Below are 23,708 nucleotides of genomic sequence, written 5' to 3' on the forward strand. Positions count from 1 at the left end.
AGAGAAATATTTAATAACCTAGATACTTAATTAAGTAGAAAGAAAGTGATTTCTTAAAGACATTGCAATGTTAAGCTTCAATTCATATATATCTTATTTAAAGCCACTTGCTTTACTCTGTACATACTTGCTGTTTTTATAGTATATTACTCCTTTAATATTGTTGCCCACACTCTTCTCTAAATATATAATGAAAACGAAGTCTCTAAAGAGGAAAATATGTTATTTATTCTTTATAATATATCTTCATAGGTCTAGTCATAATTCTAAAATAGTAATTTTCATATGCCTCTAGTATATCCTAATAATTATTGGAAATTCTTTGCAATGCCATAGGATTTCACTTAACTATAAATTAAATAGTCACAACTCATGATCTCTTTCTGATGTTCTGTTTTATTCTGGAGTCTCTTCCTCTTCCCAACCTGTTTTGTTTCTCCCTTAGTGATCAGATTATTTCTTGGGCATAATACATGTGGCTCCTCTTCTGTCCTTTACTTTGAATTCTAAGAAAGGCTTTGAGATAAATACAACTCTTTGTTTTGCCAACTGAGGGGGGAAAAATAAAGAAGGTTATTTGGTTTTGTTTAAATAACAAATATTGTTTACATGTGTCTCCCTTTTACATAAGGTAAAAATCAGTTAGTTATACATGTTCCATACAAGACATGATTTAAACAACCCATGGTATATTTAATCATAGCCCCCATGCTCAACTGTCATTGCTAATCTGATTGTATTTTTATTTTCCTTATATTATTTAAAAATTATCTTTCCAGTCGAAAATACTAAACATGGTTTCATTGGTCTAAGAAAATAGAGCAAATAATTAAAGATGCAGATTGATGAACATATGTAAGCAATGTGAAAGAAAAATAATGATTCTTAATCTGCCAAAATTTACTAATATCCAAAAACAGTTTCAAAGGATTTTTTCTTTCTTGGCTTTTAATGCAGTATCAGATATGGGCTTTATAGCTATCAGTAGAATGTATATCTGAGATCTACTTTTATTTTCATTAATACATTCTAATAATATTCCTTTGTACCATATTGAATGCCTCAATTTTGGTGGAATTGTCTGATTATTCAAAAATTAGGTAAGATACATTCTTGTTTTAAGGTATAGTGTTCTTTATTGATTTGACTTGATTCTGGGTTTGATGAAAAAGTCATACTGGGAAATAATTACATTTATACCGTGCTGTCTTTCTTTTGCTTTGAAAAAATTTGGCTAGATAAAAATGCCAATAAAAAGGATTAGGAGGGTAAGAACTTTGTTTTGCCTCTAAATTTTAGCATAATATCAGTTCACATTATAAAAATTAGTAAAATGATGCAAAACATATCATTCTTCCCTTCTACCAAGGAAATATATACTGGGCATGACTCATGAAGGGTGCTGAACACTTTCTGCAGGGAGAAGATTATTCCCTAGGCTTCTCTCCTTCCAGTATAGTTTGAGTAGATATTTACAAGCCCCTCAATCCATTGCAATGACCCTAAAAGATTTCCAGTCAACTTAAATCATATGACTTCATTAAGTAGAGTGTATTAATTTGGAGGTCGCATTACATTCACTCTTCCATGTTGCTGGTATAATACTAGACTCAAAGACTGTCTACCACCCTTCACCAATAGGCTTCAAGTGAATCCAAAAAAGTAGACTGATTAGAAATAATGTGTCTCACACTCAGAATATGAGCTTCTTAAGATATAAAATATATTATTCCTTGAGATCTTGGAGATAGCTCTGTTGGAGAGCCATTTCATAAACCTGACAGTACCTCTTTAGGAATATTTCTGTATTAAATTGTTGCTATAGTTTTCCTTCCTTCCAGGGAGAATTTTCTTGAAACATAAATCCAGTATCAATTTTTTTTTTGAATACTCAGCAAGGACTGCTGTCTACTATTCTTATCAGAGCAATAACTTTGAAGATAATTACTTCAATTATGCCTCTCTTCCCTCTCATAGTTTTCCACTAACTTAAATTCAAGCACAGTTCATTTCTCTCTTTTAACAGTGGCTGCTGGAACTCACATGCTCTTACCTGACTGCTATGTAGGCCTTAATCTCTTCACAGAAAAATTTGCTACCTGAATATTGATTTGGAACCTGGATCTCCCCTGAAAATACTTCTCCCCTTGTTCCCAACTGAGTGAAATGCTTTTATTCTTTCAAGCTCAGGAAACATGATGGCCTAGGGTTAGTACTGATAATTCCCTAACTCCCAAATATTTTTTTTTTTTATCATAAAGCAAAAACCACTCTTTCTTTAAGGATCATGATATATATGCCATCATGTACCTCTCATTATTGACGTCATCCTTCGCCATCTTGACAACATTATTCATTCTCTGTGGGCTTTGGAACCTAGGTCTCAGACTTCTTCCCTCCACAGTAAAATCAACCATCATCAATTATTCAATTTCTACATGTAGGTAATCTTTCCAACAAATAGCTTCAACGTATCTTAACTTTGATATCAGCATCCCTACCCCAATTCCACTCTCAATTCCACCATCACAACAATACTGTGGACCTCATCTCTCAAACTCTTTCAAAAAATCTTAAAATGCAAAATGTCATCATCTTATCAAATCTCCTGCCCTTTTCGGTTTCTCGTGCCTGCTCTTATTCATGAAGAAATATGGCTTCTCTTTCCCTCTGCTTTCTCACAGCCTGTCACCACATCACAGTATCTCTCTGCTTGACACCTTGGTAGTTTGCTTCATCAACTTATACGCTAGCATCCTAACACTCCCATTCCTTCACTTCACAATCATGAAAATTTTTAGATCATCTATCTTGCATGTGTGCAACCATCCATCTTGTTATTTGCTGTTCCCAGACTTCTGAATACTGTTAGAGAAAATAAACCATTGTGTGAATTAGTGCCAACGATTTGGTCTCCAGATGGGTTTTTAGCAGAGCTCAGCAATTCTTTTTCAAGTCCTTGGTTCTGTTCTCTCTCCAATTTCTCCTATATGCCATTTCTAAACAAAACTAATAACTTTATGCTTCTAATTCACAACTATATTCCTCATTTTTAAATTATTCTTTTTTTTAAATGTTTTTCATTTTCAAGCTGGTAACCTGCCTCTTACTTCACAAGGAAATTTTCAGGCTATTTTGTATGATAGCCCCGAACTTCACATATCTTGTTCACAAACGTGATATTGTCATGTTTTTGAGATAATAAATTTGGGTTTTTTTTCTATTTATTTCCTGGTCCTGCTTCATCAAAGACAACAAAGACTCTGATAAATGACATTGAGAGCCACAATGGGACTGACAGACTTCCCTAGGAAAGGAAGAGGAATAATACTATATCCAGCAACATGTCCTCCACACACAAAGAGCAAATAAAGATGTTTTCAGAGAAAATGAAAGAGAGAATTTATCATCAAAAGACCTGTCCTTCCATAAACAGTAAAATCCGTAGGAATATGATCCCAGATGGAAGCACAGAGCCTCAAGAAGGAATAAGAACATCAGAAATGGTAAATATGGTCATTGACTATGAACAATTAATGACTGTTCAAACAATAACAGTAATAAAAATATCTTAAAGGATTTATAATGTGTAGTAATAAAAATAAGACAAGAGCACAAAGCTAAAGAGGGATTAAAGGAACTAAACTGTTATAAATTTCTACATAACTGAGTGATAAAAGTATTAATTTCAGAGAGATTATAAATTAGGGACACAAATAATATAATCTAGGGTAATTATTAATAGGAAAACAGAGTAATTTTAACAAAGATCTCATAAGAGGAAAATAGTCATAATAATAAAACACTTGATCAATTTAAAAGGGAGCAAAAAAGAAGTATATGAGACAAATTGAAAACAGATAAGATTTTATAGTTAGACTTAAACAAGTCCATATTACATTAAATGGACTAAGGACCCTAATTAAAAGATTGATAATAAAAACAATACCTAGGGTGCCTGGGAGGCTAAGCCTCTGCCTTAGGCTAAGGTCGTGATCTCAGGGTCCTGGGATCGAGTCCCACATCAGGCTCTCTGCTCAGCGGGGAGCCTGCTTCCCTCTCTCTCTGCCTGCCACTCTGCCTACTTGTGATCTCTGTCAAATTAATAAATAAAATCTTTAAAAAAATAAAAAATAAAAACAATACCCAACTATATGTTTTTATAAGATAGAATATGAGACAAGTAAACCTAAAGGCTGAAAGTAAAATAATAAAAAAGGCATACCAGGAAAAACTATTCTACTTACAGATAAATATCATTGAAGGCAAGAATCATATTAAAGATACAGAAGACCTTCTCATGATTATAAAAGGTAACTTGATAGAAATGTACTAATTCTAAATTTTTGTACAGCTAAGAATACAGACTAAAATATATAAAGCAAAAATAAACAGAACTAAGAAGTAATATCCACTATTAGAATAAATTTTTAAATATGTCTCAGTAACATAGGAAAACATGATTAGACAAAAATCAGTAAGCATACAGAATATCAGAAAAATATGATTAATTAATTTAATCTAATTGATAAATATAGAAAATTACCCTCCAACAAGTGCATAATACAAGATATGTCTATGCGAGGGGTGCCTGGGTGGCTCAGTGGGTTAAAGCCTTTGCCCTCGGCTCTGGTCATGATCCCAGGGTCCTGAGATCGAGCCCCGCATGGGGTTCCCTGCTCAGCGGGTAGCCTACTTCCCCCTCTTTCTCTGTCTGCCTCTCTGCCTGCTTGTGATCTCTGTCAAATAAATAATAAAATCTTTCAAAAAAAGAAAAATATATCTATGCAGTATTTGCCAAAATTTTATGTGCTGGGTCTTCTAGAAAGTCTAGGCAACAAAAGGCAAGGGAAGCAAGAGCAAAAATGAACTATTGGGACTTCATCAAGATCAAAAGCTTTTGCACAGCAAAGGAAACAGTCAACAAAACCAAAAGACAGTCAGAATGGGAGAAGATATTAGCAAATGACGTATCAGATAAAGGGCTAGTATCCACATTCTATAAAGAACTTATCAAACTCAACACCCAAAAAACAAATAATCCAATCAAGAAATGGGCAGAGGACATGAATAGACATTTCTGCAAAGAAGACATACAGATGGCCAACAGACACATGAAAAAGTACTCAACATCACTCAGCATCAGGGAAATAGAAATCAAAACCACAATGAGATACCACCTCACACTAGTCAAATGGCCAAAATTAACAAGTCAGGAAATGACAGATGTTGGAGAAGATGCAGAGAAAGAGGAAACCTCTTTCATTCCCACTGTTGGTGGGAATGCAAGCTGGTGCAGCCACTCTGGAAAACAGTATGGACGTTCCCCAAAAAGCTTAAAATAGAGCTACCCTACAACCCAGCAATCATGCTACTGGGAATTTACCCCAAAGATACAAATGTAGTGATCCAAAGATGCACATGCACCCAAATGTTTATAGTACCAATGTCCCTAATAGCCAAACTATGGAAAGAACCTAGATGCCAATCAACAGATGAATGGATAAATAAGATGTGTTGTATATATATACTATATATATACTATGTAGTCATCAAAAGGAATGAAATCTTGCCATTTGCAACAACATGGACGTAACTAGAGGGTTATGTTAAGCAAAATAAGTCAATCAGAGAAAGACAATTATCATATGATCTCTTTGATAGGAATTTGAGAGGTAGGGAGGGGGCTTTGGGGAATAGGGAAGGAAAAAATGAAACAAGATGGGATCAGGAGGTAGACAAGCCATCAGAGACTCTTACTTAATCTTACAAAACAAACTGAGGGTTGCTGGGGGCTGTGGGAGATAGGGATAGGGTGGTTGGGTATGGACATTGAGGAGGGTATGTGCTATGGTGAGTGCTGTGAAAGGTGTAAGCCTGATGATTCACAGTCCTGTATCCCTGGAGCAAATAATACATTATACATCAAAAAAAAAAGTAATTAAATTTTTAAAAATGTAAATTATTCAATAATTAAATAATGAGAGGCTTGCTTCAAAAAAAAAAGAAAGAAAGTCTAGACAAAGATTAAAGAATTGAAATAATAAAATTTGGTCTTTGTCCACAGAAAAGATAAACTAGCTGTGAATAACAAAAAGCTAACTCCCTTTAATTTTGAAATTTACCAATGTGCCTCCAAATAACTCATTAACCAAATGAGAATTCACCATGGAAAAGGAAAAATGTATTTAATTGTGGAATTGAATAAAGCCAAAATTTTAAAGAAATACATAGCCTTAATGTATAAAAAAAAAGACTTAGCATATATAAGTCAATCAGAGAAAGACACTGAAAATGAATGAAACAAAGATGAAGTGAAATAAGATGAAACCAGAGAGGGAGACAAACCATAACAGACTTTCAATCTCAGGAAACAAACAGAAACAAACAAACAAGCTGGAAGGGAGGAGAGTGGGAGGGATGGGGTAGCTGGGTGGTGGACATTGGGGAGGTTAGGTGCTATAGTGAGTACTGTGAATTGTGTAGGACTGATGAATCACAGACCTATACCCCTGAAACAAATAATACATTATATGTTAATAAAAAAATAAAAATGAACAAATAAATATTAAAAAATAAATAAGTAAAAAAAAAAGGAAAGAAAAAAAAGGTTAAAATCATTATTAAGGGGCGCCTGGGTGGCTTCAGTGGGTTAAAGCCTCTGCCTTCGGCTCAGGTCATGATCCCAGCGTCCTGGGATCGAGCCCCGCATCGGGCTCTCTGCTCTGTGGAGAGCCTGCTTCCTCCTCTCTCTGCCTGCCTACCTGCCTGCTTTTGATCTCTCTCTCTCTCTCTCTCTCTCTGTCAAATAAATAAGTAAATAAATCTTTTAAAAAAATCATTATTAAAAATATTTGTCTTGGGGTGTCTGGGTGGCTTAGTCATTAAGCATCTGCCTTTGGCCTAGGTCATGATCCTAGAGGTCCTGGGATCGAGTCCCTGAATCCGGCTCCCTACTCAGCAGGAAGCCTGCTTTTCCCTCTCCCACGCCCCATGCTTATGTTCTCTCTCATACTGTGCCTCTCTCTGTCAAATGAATAAATAAAATCTTAAGAAAAAATTTTCTCAAGGAGTGGGAGAATAGCAAATTAAATCCTCCAAAAATAGGAGGAAGAAAATAAAAGAGGAAAGAATAGAAATTAAGAAAGCAGGAAAACAAACTGGAATTCTCACAAATGTCTTCTTTTTTTAAAAAAGATTTTATTTATTTATTTGACAAACTGAGACCACAAGTAGGCAGAGAAGCAGGCAGAGAGAGAGGAGGAAGCAGGCGCCCTGCTGAGCAGAGAGCCTGACACGGGGCTCGATCCCAGGACCCTGAGATCATGACCTGAACCAAAGGCAGAGGCCCAACCCACTGAGCCACCCAGGCGCCCCTCTCATAAACTTCTCATAGGATTCTTAATTAGTGTAACCGATGGCCAGGAGTGAGTACAGGCCAAAAATGGTATCAAAATCCTCATTGCCTCACTATCACCAGCAAATACAAAATTCCTGGGACAAAACACCATAGGAACTGTGAGGCAGTAAAAATGCCCCTGATATTTCTAGTTTACCTGAAATAATGCTCAGCAGTCTTACGTCTTGACTAGCATCAAAAGATAAATGGAGCATAATATAAAACTGTATTCTTAAAAAGTGCAGTAATTGTCAGGTTATTGATTAATTCAGATAATAACTTGTGTACATGGTTTCCCACACTGCCCTCTACTCTTGCCCAATGCCTATATTGAGGCCATACTCAGAGCTTTGAGGTTTTGTAAAAATAGATCCAACTTCAGAAACCATTAGGAGAAAAATCATCTTTACATTCATGGGAAGACAGAGAGACAATTTACATAGCCCAGCCACAATAAGATGCCCAATTCCTTTGGGCATCTCCATTTTCCTCCAAATGTTCCTCTTCCCTCTGACATCTTGTTTTTCTCTGTGTCTCTTTCTAATTTTCTTTTTCTCTTTTTTCTTCTCTTCCTACCAGCTATAAAAGTCTATTCAGCAATTCAGTTGTGCAGCCAACGTAGCACATCAGCTCCTTAATTTGCGAATTAGTGACTATATGTTATACTTGAAGCACACATAACAGGTCTCAGTTTACCCAAACATACTTGTTCATTTTAATCACAACACCTTGTTTTGAATCATGAAGTTTTCCAATAGAAAATTAAGCACCAAGGTATGACATGATTTTCTCCAAGTTTATATCAAGTAATTAGTGAAGCTGAAATTGAACCTCGGCCTGGTCTTGTTACTGAATTCATCTTTTCCACCACTCACTAGTTTCTTTATATGAAGCTCTAGGATAGCAAACATGATGAATAGGAGGATGAACATTTCCTGCCTTCGAGTACTTGAAAATATTGTAGAAAGGAAAGATAAATGTAGTAATAGTTGTAATCTAGTGAAGAAGGTGAAATGTGATAAAATATAGTTGACATGCCATGGAGCCACAGAGAAGAAAAAGAATAATTCTGGAAGAAGAAGAGAGAGAGGATGAACTTGAAAAACTTAAGAAAGAGATGACCTCTGATCTCATGAATGCAATGGTGTTGAGTAGCTGTCAGCCATGTTTACTGGATTCTAAAGTAATATTAATCATTGTTTCCTAAATCACATGTTTTGCATGTATTTTTAACTAAAAATAAGTCTCCTTTAGTTCCCAAATAATTTTATTTATTTATTTATTTATTTATTTATTTATTTATTTATGTAGCTGAATGATGTTCAGAATGCTTGACTGTAGAGAACATGTAAAATCTCACAGCAATACTTGTGGTAACTATTATGTATATGATATGTCCTGAAATTCAACACTTAATTTTATTTACTTATGCATGGCATTTGGTTGAATATCAACATGTGAACTCTGTGAATCCTGCATCAATCTAATGCAGAGGTATTGATATTAAAATACCCAGAGAAATAAGTTATTGGTCATTTGTATGAAATTTATCCATCTCTGTCTTTAATATTATGCACTATATTGAGTCAAATATGCTAGTTAAATTTATTGTTATAGGTCTTATTAGTACAAGAACTTCTGCAGTTGTAACTCATAAAAAACTCTTTCTCCCCCCACCAAAACAACTCCTTCTAGCACGCTTTCTTCTTGCATGTTAAATTGAATGCTATACCTTCTCATTCCTACTACTTAAATATCTCCCAAACTTCCCTACTTCTTTCCATCTCTACCAAATCAGTTTCCTATTGTTGCTGTAGCAAATTACCATAAAATTAGCACCTTAGAACAACATGTAATTATTCTTTTACAGTTCTGAAGGTCAAAAGTTCAAAATAGGTCTCATTGGACCAAAATCAAGGTGTCCGCTCAGGTGCATTCCTCTGGAGTCTCTAGGGTAGAATTTATTCCCTTGCATTTTGTAGCTTCTTAAGGCTTCCTATATTCCTCAGTTCATCACTGCTTTTTTCCATCTTTAAAGCCAGTAATGCAGCATTTTTTAATTCTCTGACTCCAACCTCGTCCTCCATCTCCTTTCCACATTAAAAAGTTCCCTGTGATGACATTGAGCTCACTTAGGTAACCGAAAATAATCTCTTCATTTTAAAGTCAGCTGATAGCAACTTTAATTCCATCCACAACTGTAATTTCCTCTGCCAGGCATACAACACAGTCTCGAGTTCCAGGGATCATCTAGGTGGACACCATTAGGAACTGATTGTTCTACCCTGCTGCCTACAGTCATGGTTCTGGCCACTATCAGCCCTAGCTTGAAATGTCTCCATGCTTCTGTTCTATTCCTGTTTCCATCCATTCTGCAATCAGAATGATCTGACACATTATCCTCCTACCCTCCTAAATTATTATTGAGAATAATATCCAAATTCTTTAACATAAATTCCAAGATTGCATGTATTTGACCTTATTCAAGTTCCCAATTTTCTTTCTGATTACTCCTTTCCACGCTATGGAATGACTTCCAGCTCCCTGAATGAGTCACAATCTCTTGTCTTCACATATTATGTCTTTTGCCTAGGACATGCTTCCCTCTTTTTTTATTTACTATTTTTTTAAAGATTTTTTTTAAGATTGTATTTATTTATTTGACAGACAGAGATCACAAGTAGGCAGAGAGGCAGGCAGAGAAGGAGGAGGAAGCAGACTCCCCACTGAGCAGAGAGCCTGATGCAGGGCTCCATCCCAGGACCCCGGGATCAGGACCTGAGCCGAAGGCAGAGGCTTTAACCCAATCAGCCACCCAGGTGCCCCATATGCTTCCCTCTTATATTGACTAATTCCTCCTTACTTTTAGATCTTAGTGTAGATGGCATTTCCTCCAAATACTTTCCAAACACACAAATATGCAGAGATGTTTGGTCATTCCTCATACATGATCCTTTAGAACGCTACACATGAAAGGAATTACAGACTTCTCTTTTCTAATGTTTTATTTAATTAATAATTATTCATTCAATTTTAATAATTAATTTATTTAATCTAATTATTTAATTATTATTTTATTAGACCTCAAATACACTGAATTAAACTCATAGGTACTCTCAGTTCTTTTATGATTTCCAAATAGCTACCACCATTTCTACAATAGAAATTAAAAACCATATTGCAAAGTATTCTCACAATGGGAATGTCAAGATCTATTGAGTGTCTCTTGTCCACCAGGCACTGAATTAGGACTGCAATGCACTTACACAAGTATTGGCATCTCTTTGAGCAAACCATCAGGAGTAGGTAGGTTGTTCAGTATGGTTTGGCATCATCTCTGAAGATGTTTTGATAGTAACACAGATGTTAGTGTCAGGAGCCCTGTGAGAAATTGTGAACTTGAGCCACAGTTGGGATTCAGATGTATAATGACCTTTCCCATGGATAGAATGGCTAGTAAGACATAAAATAAGCCCTTTAAAGAAATTTATTATTCATTTAGGAGTCTACTAGAGTGGACTAACAGGTCAAGCATAGCCCATATATAAAAGAAAGCAATGACTCTGGCTTTCATGTGAGGCTGTTTCTGTCTGACCATCCAACAACCTGGTCTTCTGTTCTACTCTCTCTCCACCTATAATGATTCTCAGAAAGAAGAGGGATGTCGTTTGAAGTCTAAAGCTTCTGGTAGTAGAAAGAGCTCTGAAAGAGCTGGTCACAAAAGGCATTTCCTTGCTAGCTAAGCAAGAGAAACATCACAGACAGGTTTGGCAGAATCAGCAACAATGGTGACAGCCACCCCACAGCTTCGTGAAGATCTATGGTTTGGAGGTTAACAATGGAGAAAAAAGCAACCAACAAGATGACCAAATCTCAAAGAATTAAAAGGAAAGTGACAGAAAAGAACTACAGGGCACAGTGATCACAGGCATGGGCAGCAACTATGAGTGTGGGAACAGGATTAATCTCCTTATCCTTTTCCAGCCTCAACTCCCACACACACAAACACACACTGTGCCAGAGAGACTCAAGGGGACGGTTAGGAAGGGTACAACAACAATAAGTAAGATCCATTTCGATCTATTGAAGGTTTACTGTTTCATTAGCTACTCTCAGTAACTATATAAGGTTCTTACCACTATGAAGTTAGATTTCATTTATTTATTTATTTACTTTTGGGTGGAAGAAATAATGTTTAGAGAGGTCACAAACTGACTGAAGATGAAGCCTACTACCAAGTAAGCAGAGACTGAGAGCATTAAAAAGCTAAAGAAGCTACGGTTGGCTCTAAAAATTATTTTCTCTCTTTCTTTCATATGTAGAGAGTAGCAACAAAAAAGGAATAACTGGTATTCTTTCTACTGTGTACTCCATGAATGAGTCCAGTTTAAAAGAGTGCACATGTGTGTGAAAAGGAAAGGAAGAGAGAATAGAAAATGGATTGTCATTTTATTATCTTTGGAAAAAACAATGAGAGTATTTTTTCTTTGACATTCCAGCCATTCTAACTTCAGGTTTAGAAAAACAGGTTGTAGACATTAACAAATATTTGAGGGCAGTGGTGGGAGGGACACATTTGTGAGTTTTTCCCATGAAACCTTGATTAATAGTTACTGAATGCATGTGATTTGTCAATTTCAGACCCAAATCACTCCTGTTGTGGCACAAAACTCTTGATTGGACTTCAAGTAATGGACTGCAGTTTTGTGGGGAATTACCCTCTCACTGCACCGTACCACTCCCGGAGGTGTCTAGCTGTGAGGCCAGGACACTCTCTCAATGACAGCCCTCCTGCCGAGTCTCACTGTCCTTGCCCACAGAACTATGGAGCTGGCCTTTTTCCAAGACCCTGCAATTACTGTCCAAATGTGAAAAAGTGACCCCAAGATCTTGAGACTAGCCTGATTTTTCAGTGTGCCTTCCTTTCATATTTCCAAAAGTAGCCACAGGACTTGCTCACTCACCCCTTGAAGCTGACTGAAGTTTCTTTCTTTGGGGCTGCCTGGGTTTTGCCTTTGAAGTTTAAACCTGGGAGCAGTTATCTGCCAGCCAGGATAAGCACTCCCAGGGCTTCCACGGGCAGCCGGTCCTCACAAAGAAGGGATAAGACCTCTGAGTGTGCTGTGCCATCTACCAACTAGCAGCAGAAAAGAGAGTAATCAGGGTTCTTTCCACAGGGTGCTCCAAGAGTGAATCCAATCAAATTAAAAGAAAGTCAAAGAGAAAAGATAAAAAAGCTTCAAAAGAGAACCCACAGCTGTGAACTTGCCTGTCAATCAGCAGGAGCCACAAGCCAATCAGAGTTGAAGTAAAAAAATTGCTTGAAAGAAAATGCATTAGAATCAGTTGCATTCCACTGGAGTACGAAAAAGAATAAAAAGCGGGCTAACCAGTACAATGTGTGGAAAAAGCTGATAATCAACCTGTACATCTAAGCCTGTCAATAAAGATTACACATGAAAATCTGAACTGGCAGGATTTTCGTGTGTCCAGCCATGATTTTAGCATCCTCATTGCTTATTGTTCATGATCTCACAAAGCTAATATAACCAAGACACTGAACCAAACTCTTAAACTTAAAGAGTAAGTACTTTAGCTAACTTGGGGGCAAATTTAATTTGGTAATGGGTATGATTGCTGCCTTCTCTCTGTTGTAGGAGTATGCTTGCCCATCCTAAGAAGGTAACTCAATCCTTGGATTCCTAAATACAGAATTTTTATGCATCTTTTTTTGTTTTGTTTTGATAGTGCCCCAAGTAGATTTTTTCCATGTAATACCAATTTTTTTGTTCAGGAAAAATCTGGCTCATTTCAGCAAGAGAGTTGGGTAACAGACGAGCAGGAGGGAAATGAAGGCTAGGAAAAGCCAGGAGTGGCAAGACCAGACGAAACCGATCAGCTTTGTGAAAAGGGAGGATGATGAAGTTTGGGGAGTTGACACGTCAGGAAACTGTGATCTTCTCGCCCATAGCATTATTTGTGGAGGAATGATAGCAGGAAGGACTCTTGCTAAGCCCATGTTGAGGCCTTCACAACACTTCCAGGGGGCTTATGGCTAAGTTTGCAGTTTGTGGAGAAGACAACCCTGTGGTATCTGTGCCACACAGTACCATAACCTGCCCTAAGGAACAACCGTAAAGACGATGATAACCAAGGACCCCAACGAGGCCCATCTCCATTTTTTTCTGGCATTGTGGCAGGCAAAGTATTAACCCTACAATGATGCCCACATTTTTAACTCAAGTTTCTGTAAATATGTATTCTTAAGAGGCAAAAGAGACTGCAGATGTGATCAAATTGGGGGTCTTGAGATGGGGAAACGATCCTAGATTCTCTAGTTGGACCCAATATAATCACTAAAGTCATTAAAAGAGGGAGACAGGAGTGTCAGAGCTTAATGAAGCAATGTGACAATAGAAGCAGAGGTCCAAGAGGGAGAGAAAGATTTGAAAATGCTACACTGCTGATTTAGAGGAGAGCAGTACAAGCCAAGGAATGCTGTTTACCTCTTAAAGTTAGAGGAGGCAGAGAAACAGAAACTCCAGAAGGACCACAGCTTTACCAACTTATTTTGGACTTCTGGACTGTAGAACTGTATGATAATATATTTGTGTTGTTTGAAGTCACTACATTTATACCTACTTATTACAGGAGCAGTAGAAACTCATACTGGCATCTTTTAAAATCAGTGTTCTTGTATAATCTGCGACACTATGGAATATTTGTAACTTTTAGGAACAAGGGACGATGCATACGCAGAGATCCATAGGCACGTGTATTATAACCACAGCGCTGAGTGAATATAACAAGAAAGGAACAAGCCTAGAGCTTCATATATGTTTAAAGAGTACCTTACATATTCTATAATTTTAAACATACCTAAAACAATGAGTTGCTTTTGGTGAGGAGGACAGAAATGGGATTAAGGAGGGAATAGGGTTAGAAGGGAGCTAATCAACTAACTAGTCAAGAAAGTATGATTATCTCTACTTTCTGCACCAAAATTTTTTTAAGGAAAAAATAACAAATATACAGTGTGTCCACTATATTTTTAAATGAGATTGTAAACTCTATCTTTGTAATAATGGATATATGAAGAGACCTGATGCCAAATTCAAAATCTAAAGGAAATTATGATTTATTACAGCAAACAGATTACCCATGGAAAATCACTGTAATTTGTGGTTACACAGAGTTAACAAAAATTTAGTTTACTGTAATGAAAAATGTCACTTGATGATTTGGATCATCACTCTTGAGATGATCACCTTATGCTTTACTCTTTTAAATCCTTTGCTTTTCCTTCTAGAAATGAAATGCATCCCTGACTGTTTTATAAAAGTAAAAATGACTCAGTAAAAGAAATTATTCTTTAGTCTCAATGTGATTTAGACTTTTAAAAGGGAGGTCAGATTGACATTGGGGGGTCTAACAATTTCTGAGTCATAGAACATGATAAGAATTAGGAAGAATCCTCTGAATTCACTTGCAGGAAAGACCTGTTTACAGAAAAAAAAAAGAAAAGGGAAGAAGCGAGGGAAGGAGGAAACGAGGAAGAGAAAAAGAAACACAAATTTCAAGTCAAAAGTATATTTTATTTTATTTTATTTTAAGATTTACTTATTCATTTGAGAGAAAGAGGGAGAGAGCACCAGGAGCAGAGGATGGGGGTGGGGGTGGGCATGGGAGGTACTGGAGAAGCAGACTCCCCACTGAGCAGAGAGCCAGACTTGGGGCTTGAACCCAGGACCTGGAGATTATGACCAGAGCTGAAGGCAGACACTTAACCAGCTGAGCCACCCAGGCGCCCCTCAGAAGTATATTTGAAAACGCACAGCAATAATCAGAGGAATAAAATCTTACAGAAAATATCTGAGTTCTGTTAAATATAAAACTAAGGGAAACCTTGACCTACTGAGAAAAAAAATCTAGATTTGAAAATCTGTTCTTAAGATAATTACATTTTGCAGGGAGACATAAGCCGGGTGAGACTCTGGACATCTGATTTTAAGAAGAATTAATTTTCTGTTTATTTTTGTGTAATCCAACTGAAAGCAGTTTTCACATTTGTGTGTACATGTAGCTGTGTTCTCTTATGTTTATTTTAATGCTAACTACAAAATTTCTTTTTTTTTTTTCAAAGATTTTATTTATTTATTTGACAGAGAGAAATCACAAGTAGATGGAGAGGCAGGCAGAGAGAGAGGGAAGCAGGCTCCCTGCTGAGCAGAGAGCCCGATGTGGGACTCGATCCCAGGACCCCGAGATCATGACCTGAGCCGAAGGCAGCGGCTTAACCCACTGAGCCACCCAGGTGCCCCGCTAACTACAAAATTTCTAAAGGAACTAGCATCTGACTTCCCAACGGATATTTGATATTTTTCCAAATATTACCCAGGATTGTGGATGGTTCCAATAAAATTTTAGAAATATATTTTCCTAATTTTAGGAGAAAATTGATGCTTTCCCTGAAAAATATGGGTAACTTGCAAATTCCTTGACAGTAATTTGGAAAATTTAATTCTTTTTTAAGATTTTTATTTATTTAATTGACAGCCAGAGAGCACCAGTAGGCAGAGAGGCAGGCAGAGAGAGAAAGAGGAAGAAGCTGGCTCCCCAGGACCCTGGGATCATGACCTGAGTCAAAGGCAGAGGTTTTAACCCACTGAGCCACCCAGGCACCCCTGGAAGCTTTAAATATTAAATGAGAGCATGTGATAAATTGGCTTTCCAAGGAATGAAAAGGTGATAGTTTGAGTATTTTTTTTTTCCTTTTATCTCTTAGAGCTGAAATGTTGGTCTTGCACCCCCCAAAAAGCTACCTAAGACTTTGAAAATATAGAGAAAGTAAGTTTCCTCCTGTGCTGGAAACTGATTCCTGAAGTGGGTTCAAGTAGAAAAAAGAAGACGTACAGCTTGTTTTCACTCCTTGGATCTCCGAAGCAACTAAAACATAAAGTTGTATAACCTTGATTAGCATTGAAAATAGGTAAATCCTGGGAGAGCAATGGGTATATTACACTCAAGATTGAGGGCTTTTTATTCCTCAGTGGAGTCACAATAATTTCTTCCAACTTTTCACAGAATATGATGGCTTTTTAGATAGGTAAATTAATTTCCCAACATAAGCTGTTTTTTTTTTTTTCCCCCTCTGGTGAAGATGATTCTCCTCAAATAAAATAAATCAAATTGCTCATCGACTATAAAAAATACTCACCAAAACACTATGACAAAAAGAGAGATAAGTTTCAAATACTACCAGTCACTCTCCTGCCCGGAGAAGGGACGTCAAGTATGCTTAAGAAATAACTGGAAAAGAAAGTTCTTTTGAAATGTCTTTTATTATTTTTTAAAACTAGATAATGGGCTGCTTTATTTCTTGGCTTGGACCAGCAGTACAGCTGGGTATAAATAGAAACTATACAGTTTCTGTTTCTTTACACTCAAAATTCAACCTCAGCAGTCCCTAACCTCTTTCAATCAGGATCAACACATGGTGGTGGTATATTTATCCTTAAATTTTTTTCTAGAATGTAACCAAATGACCTTAGTACCTCACTTGAATCTGTGTTTCTTCTGCATGTGGGGCCCTTACCTTGTTAATGATAAGAAACTATTATATTTCAATTTATTCTAAATAATGCCCAAAGAATTTGAAGAAAAATCCCAGAATATCATGGGATGATATAAAAATGATAGAAAATGAGGTTTAATGATTTTTTTCAGGTGATTATGGTGTCTCGGTAAAACAATTGATTTAACATATATGAGTTGAATGAATATTTAACTTGTTTAGAACTTTATGCCGTCAACATCTGCTGGCCGCTCAAAACTGAAAGTGTTTAGAACCTGCTATGTGGAAGATGTCATCTCTTGCTTTGCCATTTACTTTGATCAACCGAATTCAAGATACAATAAGCACAGGAGAACTAAGCATGATTTTAGAAAACACACGTTTCTTGTTACGTTAGTACACGTAACAAGTATTTCATAAAACAGTCAGAAAGCATTATTATTTTTCCCTCTCATTGTCTCCTTAATCTATTGTGTAGGTTGGTGTTTCCTGGCTATACCTAAGTAATGAAACTTTAGTCTCAACAAATGAGTTTCCAATCTCAAATCTGATCCAGTGGAACTTCAATTTTGTTTTAAAATTTCAGTTTCTCTCCCTTCCGTAGCCTGTGTCCCTTGCAATCTGAATTCTTCTGTGTCCAGTTTATTTGTCACAGAGAAACTCGGGATAAATCTCTAGCCACACTATTGGTCTTTATATAATCAGAGAAAATGGCCATTTCTTTTTTGTCTTCTAGTTTTCTTTTTTTAGATTTTATTTATTTATTTGTCAGGGAGAGAGAGAGAACAAGCAGGGGGAGAGGCAGGCAGAGGTAGCTCCCTATTGAGCAAGGAGCCCAGTGTAGGACTCTATCCCACGATCCTAGGACCATGACCTGAGCCAAAGGCAGATGCCTAATTGATTGAGCCACCAGGAGTACCAGCCTTCTATTTTTCATATTGAAAATTCTAAGCCCCTATGATTATTTCCTGCCCGACCATTTAAGTATCAGGTACCCTTTGCCTCATTTGTTCTAAGTGTGGGTGATCTTCTTAAAAACCTAATGTCCAAAATAAATAAATAAAGATAAAATAAAAATAAAAACCTATGTCCAGAGGCACCTGGGTGGCTCAGTCAGTTAAGTGTCTGCCTTTGACTCAGGTCATGATCTCAGGATCCTGGGATGGAGCACCACATCTTCAGGGGGTTGGGGAGGGTGGGGTGATGGGGGGTGGGGGAGGTCCCCGCTCAGTGGGGAGTCTGCTTCTCCCCCTCCCGTTGCCTGCTGCTCCCCCTGTTTGTATTCTCTCTGTCAAATAAATAAATATTTTATCAAAATAAAATAAAAATGGGATGCCTAGGTGGCTCAGTTGGTTAACATCTGCCCTCAGCTCAGGTCGTGGTCCCAGGCTCCTCGGATGGAGTCCCGCATTGGGCTCCCTACTCAGCAGGGGGCCTGCTTCTCCCTCTGCCTGCTGCTCTCCCTGCTTGTATATGCTCTTTCTTTCTCTCTGACAGATAAATAAATAAAATCTTTAAAAATAAATTAAATTAAAATAAAAACCTATTGTTCAGAACTCAACATAATTACTCCAGATGAGGATGAATCAGAGCCCAGATTAAGCGTTCTCTTCAATATCCATTAACTTGATGCTATCTGTTCAAATCCTTGGGCCCTCTCATCGATTCAGAAACATTTTAAAGAGTTCATTCTGCTTTTAGTCTTTAAGGCAAAATTGCCATATGTTTATATAACTCTGGGTTGTTGTGTATTATTCTTGTCTCCTTTTACACCTGTTTTATAAATAACACAATAGCTATACACCAACTTACCTGATGATCATACCCTGCCTTTTAAATTATCTCTACATTTTTGATAATATAGTAAGATAAAATTTGCTCCATGTGGGGAGGAATGAGGAGGGAAGTGGTGATGAGGGCGCTTGGGAGATGGAAGATACATGCTCCTGCAGTAGCTTGCTATCACCTCTGCGCACCACTGTACTTCCTTCCTACTTTCTGCTTCTCCTTATTGTCTCATTATTTCCCTGTCTCATTCCTGTCTTGGACAGATCTCTCAGTTTTCATGGCTGAAGTCTGTCCCCTGCAAGCTCAGGTCTGCCCAGTTCTTAGTAAGGCTACTGTCAGCCTCACAATGTCTGGAATTGGTCAACCTGACAAATGTTTGAAACTCTAGACACCCTATTTTCTACTGAGCTTCAATAGGAATAATTTTTTTTCCAATCTGGGTAACCAGGTCTAAACTGTAGGTTACTGATTTTACTCCAGTTCCTTGCTGAGCTTGAAACCTCACCCTGGTCCTTACCCTTAGTCTTCTGGCTTAAGGTAGGAAAAATTTTCTACTACTACAGCAAGATTCCACTCTGTACCCTAATATTTTCTAAGGTGTAGCTCTAAATCAGATGGACTATCTGCGTTGCTAAGAAACTTGCTTAACCATAGCTATTGAAATGTTATCAGCTCACTGTCACTAACTCTAAAATATAGTAGCTGAACAACACAACACATTTATTTAGTTCACAATTCTGGGATTAAGCAGTTTAGGATGGGCTCAGCCAGGAAGTGGTTTAGTTCTCAGCTAGTCAAATGTCTACAATCTGCTGCAAACAGGGTTCTGGAGTGGGTATACCTAAATTCTCCTCCAGCAGGTTACCCAGGGTTTGTTCTAATGGAAGAGGCAGAAATTCAAGGGAGGTAAGAGAAGATCAAGGCCTTTTGAGGGCTAGACAGTACTGCTACACCATCACTTCTTTTTAATATATTTAATATAACACATTCTTCTTAGAAAAACAAGTTGGCCCAGACTAACGAGTAGGAAAATAGAAGCTACCTTTTCCTGGATGAATTACATATCTTCTTGAAATTTATGTGCCTATATGGAAGGTTGAAAACCTGGGGAATTTTTCATAATAAGTATACTACAAGTGACCCAGCAACATTACTGGATTCTTACTCATCATGGACTGCTTTGGATACTAGTACTGGTATGATCCACCTAATTTGGCAATGCTATTTTAGGATCCCACGTTTGGACTTGCATCTTCTACTCCTTAGGAGACTGCATGGAAAAAATCTGTACCATTATTGACTTACTGAGTTTCTGTACTTTAAATCCAACTCACTTCTGGATTTATTATTTTCCCCAATGCACTTTTCCTTGCACACTGCTACTAGTCAATTGTCAAGCAGTAATTAAACATGTTTATATTAATATTTGGAGGGTATTTTTTCTCTCCATTGGAACACCACCTTAGGGAAATTAAATCAAAATTCTTATAAAAAAAAATAAGTCAGGTAAGACAGGTATTTACCAGAACTGAAGATGCTAAGTAATTAAAATCATCCTATGGCCCATCTAAAGTGTTCTGCCATTCTGTACCCCCTACACCAATATCAATTTGAGGTATATTCAGAAGCTGCCATGTCTAAGAATTAAAGATCAAGGTGAAGAACTGATAGAGGTTTCTTATCTTTGGCCTAAATAGAAAAAAAAAAAAATTCTCAAAGGATGTGGAGTAAGATTTATCATTTAACAAAACCAATAAAAAGAGAGAGAAAGAGAAAAAGAATTGAAAGAAAGAAAGAAAGACAAAAAGAAACAAAAGAGAAGGAAGGAAAGCAGGGAGGAATTGAGCTGTTTTTATTAATTGGTATGCCATCAAAAATTTAATTACATGACCACAGACTTATTGAGTGCCTGGGCATACTTAAGCATGTCTAAATATGAAAATAAAATAGAATGAATTAATTCAAAATAAGTTCATTTTATTTTACTAATAACTATCATTTTTGAGTAATACTTGAGCATTAATGTAATTTTTCTTACCTAATCTTTACAATCTCAGGAAACAGGTGTTGTTATAAAGAATTTACAGATTAGGAAACTGAGTTTCCCATAACTCAACTCATTTGACCAAAAGCTACACAGATATTAAGTGGCTGAATCCAGGATTGGAAGTCCAGGTTACTTAAATCTTGGAGGCTGTGCTCTTAACTATTGTGTAAAATGCTGGATTCTTGTGAACTACTTAAAAACCGAAAGTCTTAATCAAAACTATACCTAATCAAAAGTATAAGAATTAAAACAGGCTTTATATTAATTACAATGGAAACTGCACTTGCTTTGGAGTACTCCCATCTCCATTAAACTCAAATCTACTTCTTCTAAGAATTGATGGGGTCAGAGAGATTTTTCAGCCATAAATATGAGTGAATCCTGCCTTTCATAGCCTTCTCAATTCTAATACTCATATTTCCAGTACTTTTTTTCAGTATTGACTTTGTTTTGGCTCATACTATAGTTACTACTAAACTCTAAAGTCTCTGAAAAGTGGGGAGCTTGCACAGAACCCAGCCTTACCTGTTATAGAAAGTCAAAGTCATCTATTTACATCGAATGGGCAGACATATTAAAAACAAATATGCACATATACGCACATCTATGAATTAAGAAGAACAATTCATTCTTGTTTCTCCTTTTTTCTGACCCTTCTAGAATCCATGAATTACTCGTGCTATTTCTAATTCACAAGGCTTTTACTGAGTGATCACTTTTTAAAGCCTGTTTAGATAAACAAATCCTGGTTATTTAGAAATTATATAAAAATAGATTTCAGTCTCTTATAAAAAAATTTTAGCTTTTGAGAATTCTGCTCTTAAATATTAAAAACTTACCAAATATGATGAGCAGTGATGAAAATGCATTTCAACTAGAAAAGAAGCCATTAGTGCATCATAAAATATACTTTTAATTAACACACTAAAATACTGTATAAACTGGTAGTGGTAACATATAGGTGGTGACATTTGAGGGATTAACCCTATTCTAAGGGATTAATTAGCATTTATTCAAGTGCATAATAATGGAGTTTTAAAGGAAAATGGGCCCACCAGGCTTGTTTACTCACTTTTTTAACATATAGAGGGCATTTTAATTAACTCTATTGCTTTTAGTGCATTTCCCAGGTGCTAGAGAAAACATTCTACTGCCTTCACATAAGATACAATAAACCAATATATTTTCTTCAACACTTTTGTCGTTTTCCATTCTTTTAAATATAACCATGATCTTATTTATTTTTATTCAGTACAAATTAAATGACTATAAAAGAATATGCACCATATATTTACAGAAATCCTCTCCATGGAGACCACGATCATTAACATTAGAAATATTCTTTAACGTTAGGAATATTCTTTATGTCGATAAAACAAAAATATAAACTTTTAAATTTCTTAGCAAAAGGTAGATTTTGTTTACCTCCATTCTACATACTGTTTTTTATAGTCCACAATACAGAAAGTGGGTATTGGTCCATATCACTACAAAAAGAGCTTTCTTGTTCATTTAGTTGGTTGTGTAGTAGTCCACTGCATAGACAGATCCCACATATTTTGCTTAGCCAGTTCTTTATTGATAGACCTTGAGGTTGTTTCTGCTGTTTTACATCACAAACAATACTTCAACAAACAACCTCTTAGGAGTCTTTCTCAACCATGCAGTGTACTCCTGAGACAAACACCTAGGGGTGGAATTGCTCTATAAAAGGAGATGGGTTAATAATGTGTGCTGGCATCAGTCAAGGCACATTCCCATAAGTTCATACTCATTTATACCATCACCAGCAAGTAAGAGAGTGCCAGTCTCTGAATACCTTGCCAACACAGTTATTAAACTTCCAGGCATGTCTAATTTGGTTAGCTAGAAGTTGTATAACAGCGTTATTTTAATCTAAATGAATGTCACTATGTGTAATACTAAGCATCTTTTTATATCTTCACTCTCATTTTCTCTTTTATCTTCTTGGTTTTGTCCCAAACTTTTTGATTGGGCAATTTAACTTCTTTATTAATATTTATTCTCATCTGTTAATATAAGCACATTAAGTATTTCTAAATATAAGTAAATTTGTTTTGAGCATTACATTGAGTGTATCCCCACGTGTATTTATTATTATTATAATTATTCTTTTCTAGCATTTTTGCTTTTTAGTTTAACTCATTACCTTCTGACCTCTGCAATATAGTCTTTTGTTATCGGAATTTTTACTAATTTTTCATTTCATAGCTTTGAAATCTGGTAATATACAATTTCTACATTTGGAGAATACATAGAAGTTTTGGGGTAGTAACATACAGTCAGTTTGGGGACTCATGGGAATAAAATGTAGTCTCTCTTCTTAGCATTTAAAGTATGATGTACATCCATCAGATAAACATTGGTAACTAAGGAGTATCCATTAGATACACCTTATTTTACTTAGGTCATATGTTGTTAGTTGTATTTTTCTCTACTAGATTTATCATGGATTAAGCGTGGTAAGCATTGCACTATAAGGAATAGTTTCCTGTTATTTACATAGTATTTACTATCAGAATGGGCTCGTGGATTCTTATTTTATTCAGATTATTATAACTCATTACTGTTTTTATTTCTTTTCATGATCATATTGTTCAATATTTGGGAACACTTTCAGCCTGGCTCCTGTATTCTGGGACAACCTCTCTTCAGCAAAGAAATAAAATAAAATTAAAAAAAAAAAATCTTTTTTTTTTTTTTTTTTTTTTTTTTGGTCTACTAGTGCTTACTTTGTTACACTTGCTTTTTTACTTTGTTTTTTACTTTGTTTTTACTTTGTTATACTTACTTTGTTACTGCTTACTTTTACAATTGATTTTGAATGATCTTTTAGTCATTTTACCAAAAACCCCATGGACAAGATATTCCTGAACTCT

The 23,708-nt window shown here is 36.3% G+C and overlaps 1 long non-coding RNA gene across 1 annotated transcript in view; it reads right to left on the reverse strand.

Annotated features, from left to right (window-relative positions):
• Window positions 1-382: 382 nt before the first annotated feature.
• LOC101673633 overlaps window positions 383-23,708 on the reverse strand; it is a 42,777-nt gene continuing 19,451 nt past the window's right edge. The window contains exon 3 of the long non-coding RNA XR_001181977.2: window positions 383-549. This is a non-coding gene — a long non-coding RNA (uncharacterized LOC101673633). The remainder of the gene's footprint in view (window positions 550-23,708) is intronic.

This window comes from Mustela putorius, unplaced genomic scaffold, assembly GCF_011764305.1.
Source record: "Mustela putorius furo isolate JIRA1106 unplaced genomic scaffold, ASM1176430v1.1 tig00000275_pilon_pilon_pilon, whole genome shotgun sequence".
Taxonomy (NCBI): domain Eukaryota; kingdom Metazoa; phylum Chordata; class Mammalia; order Carnivora; family Mustelidae; genus Mustela; species Mustela putorius.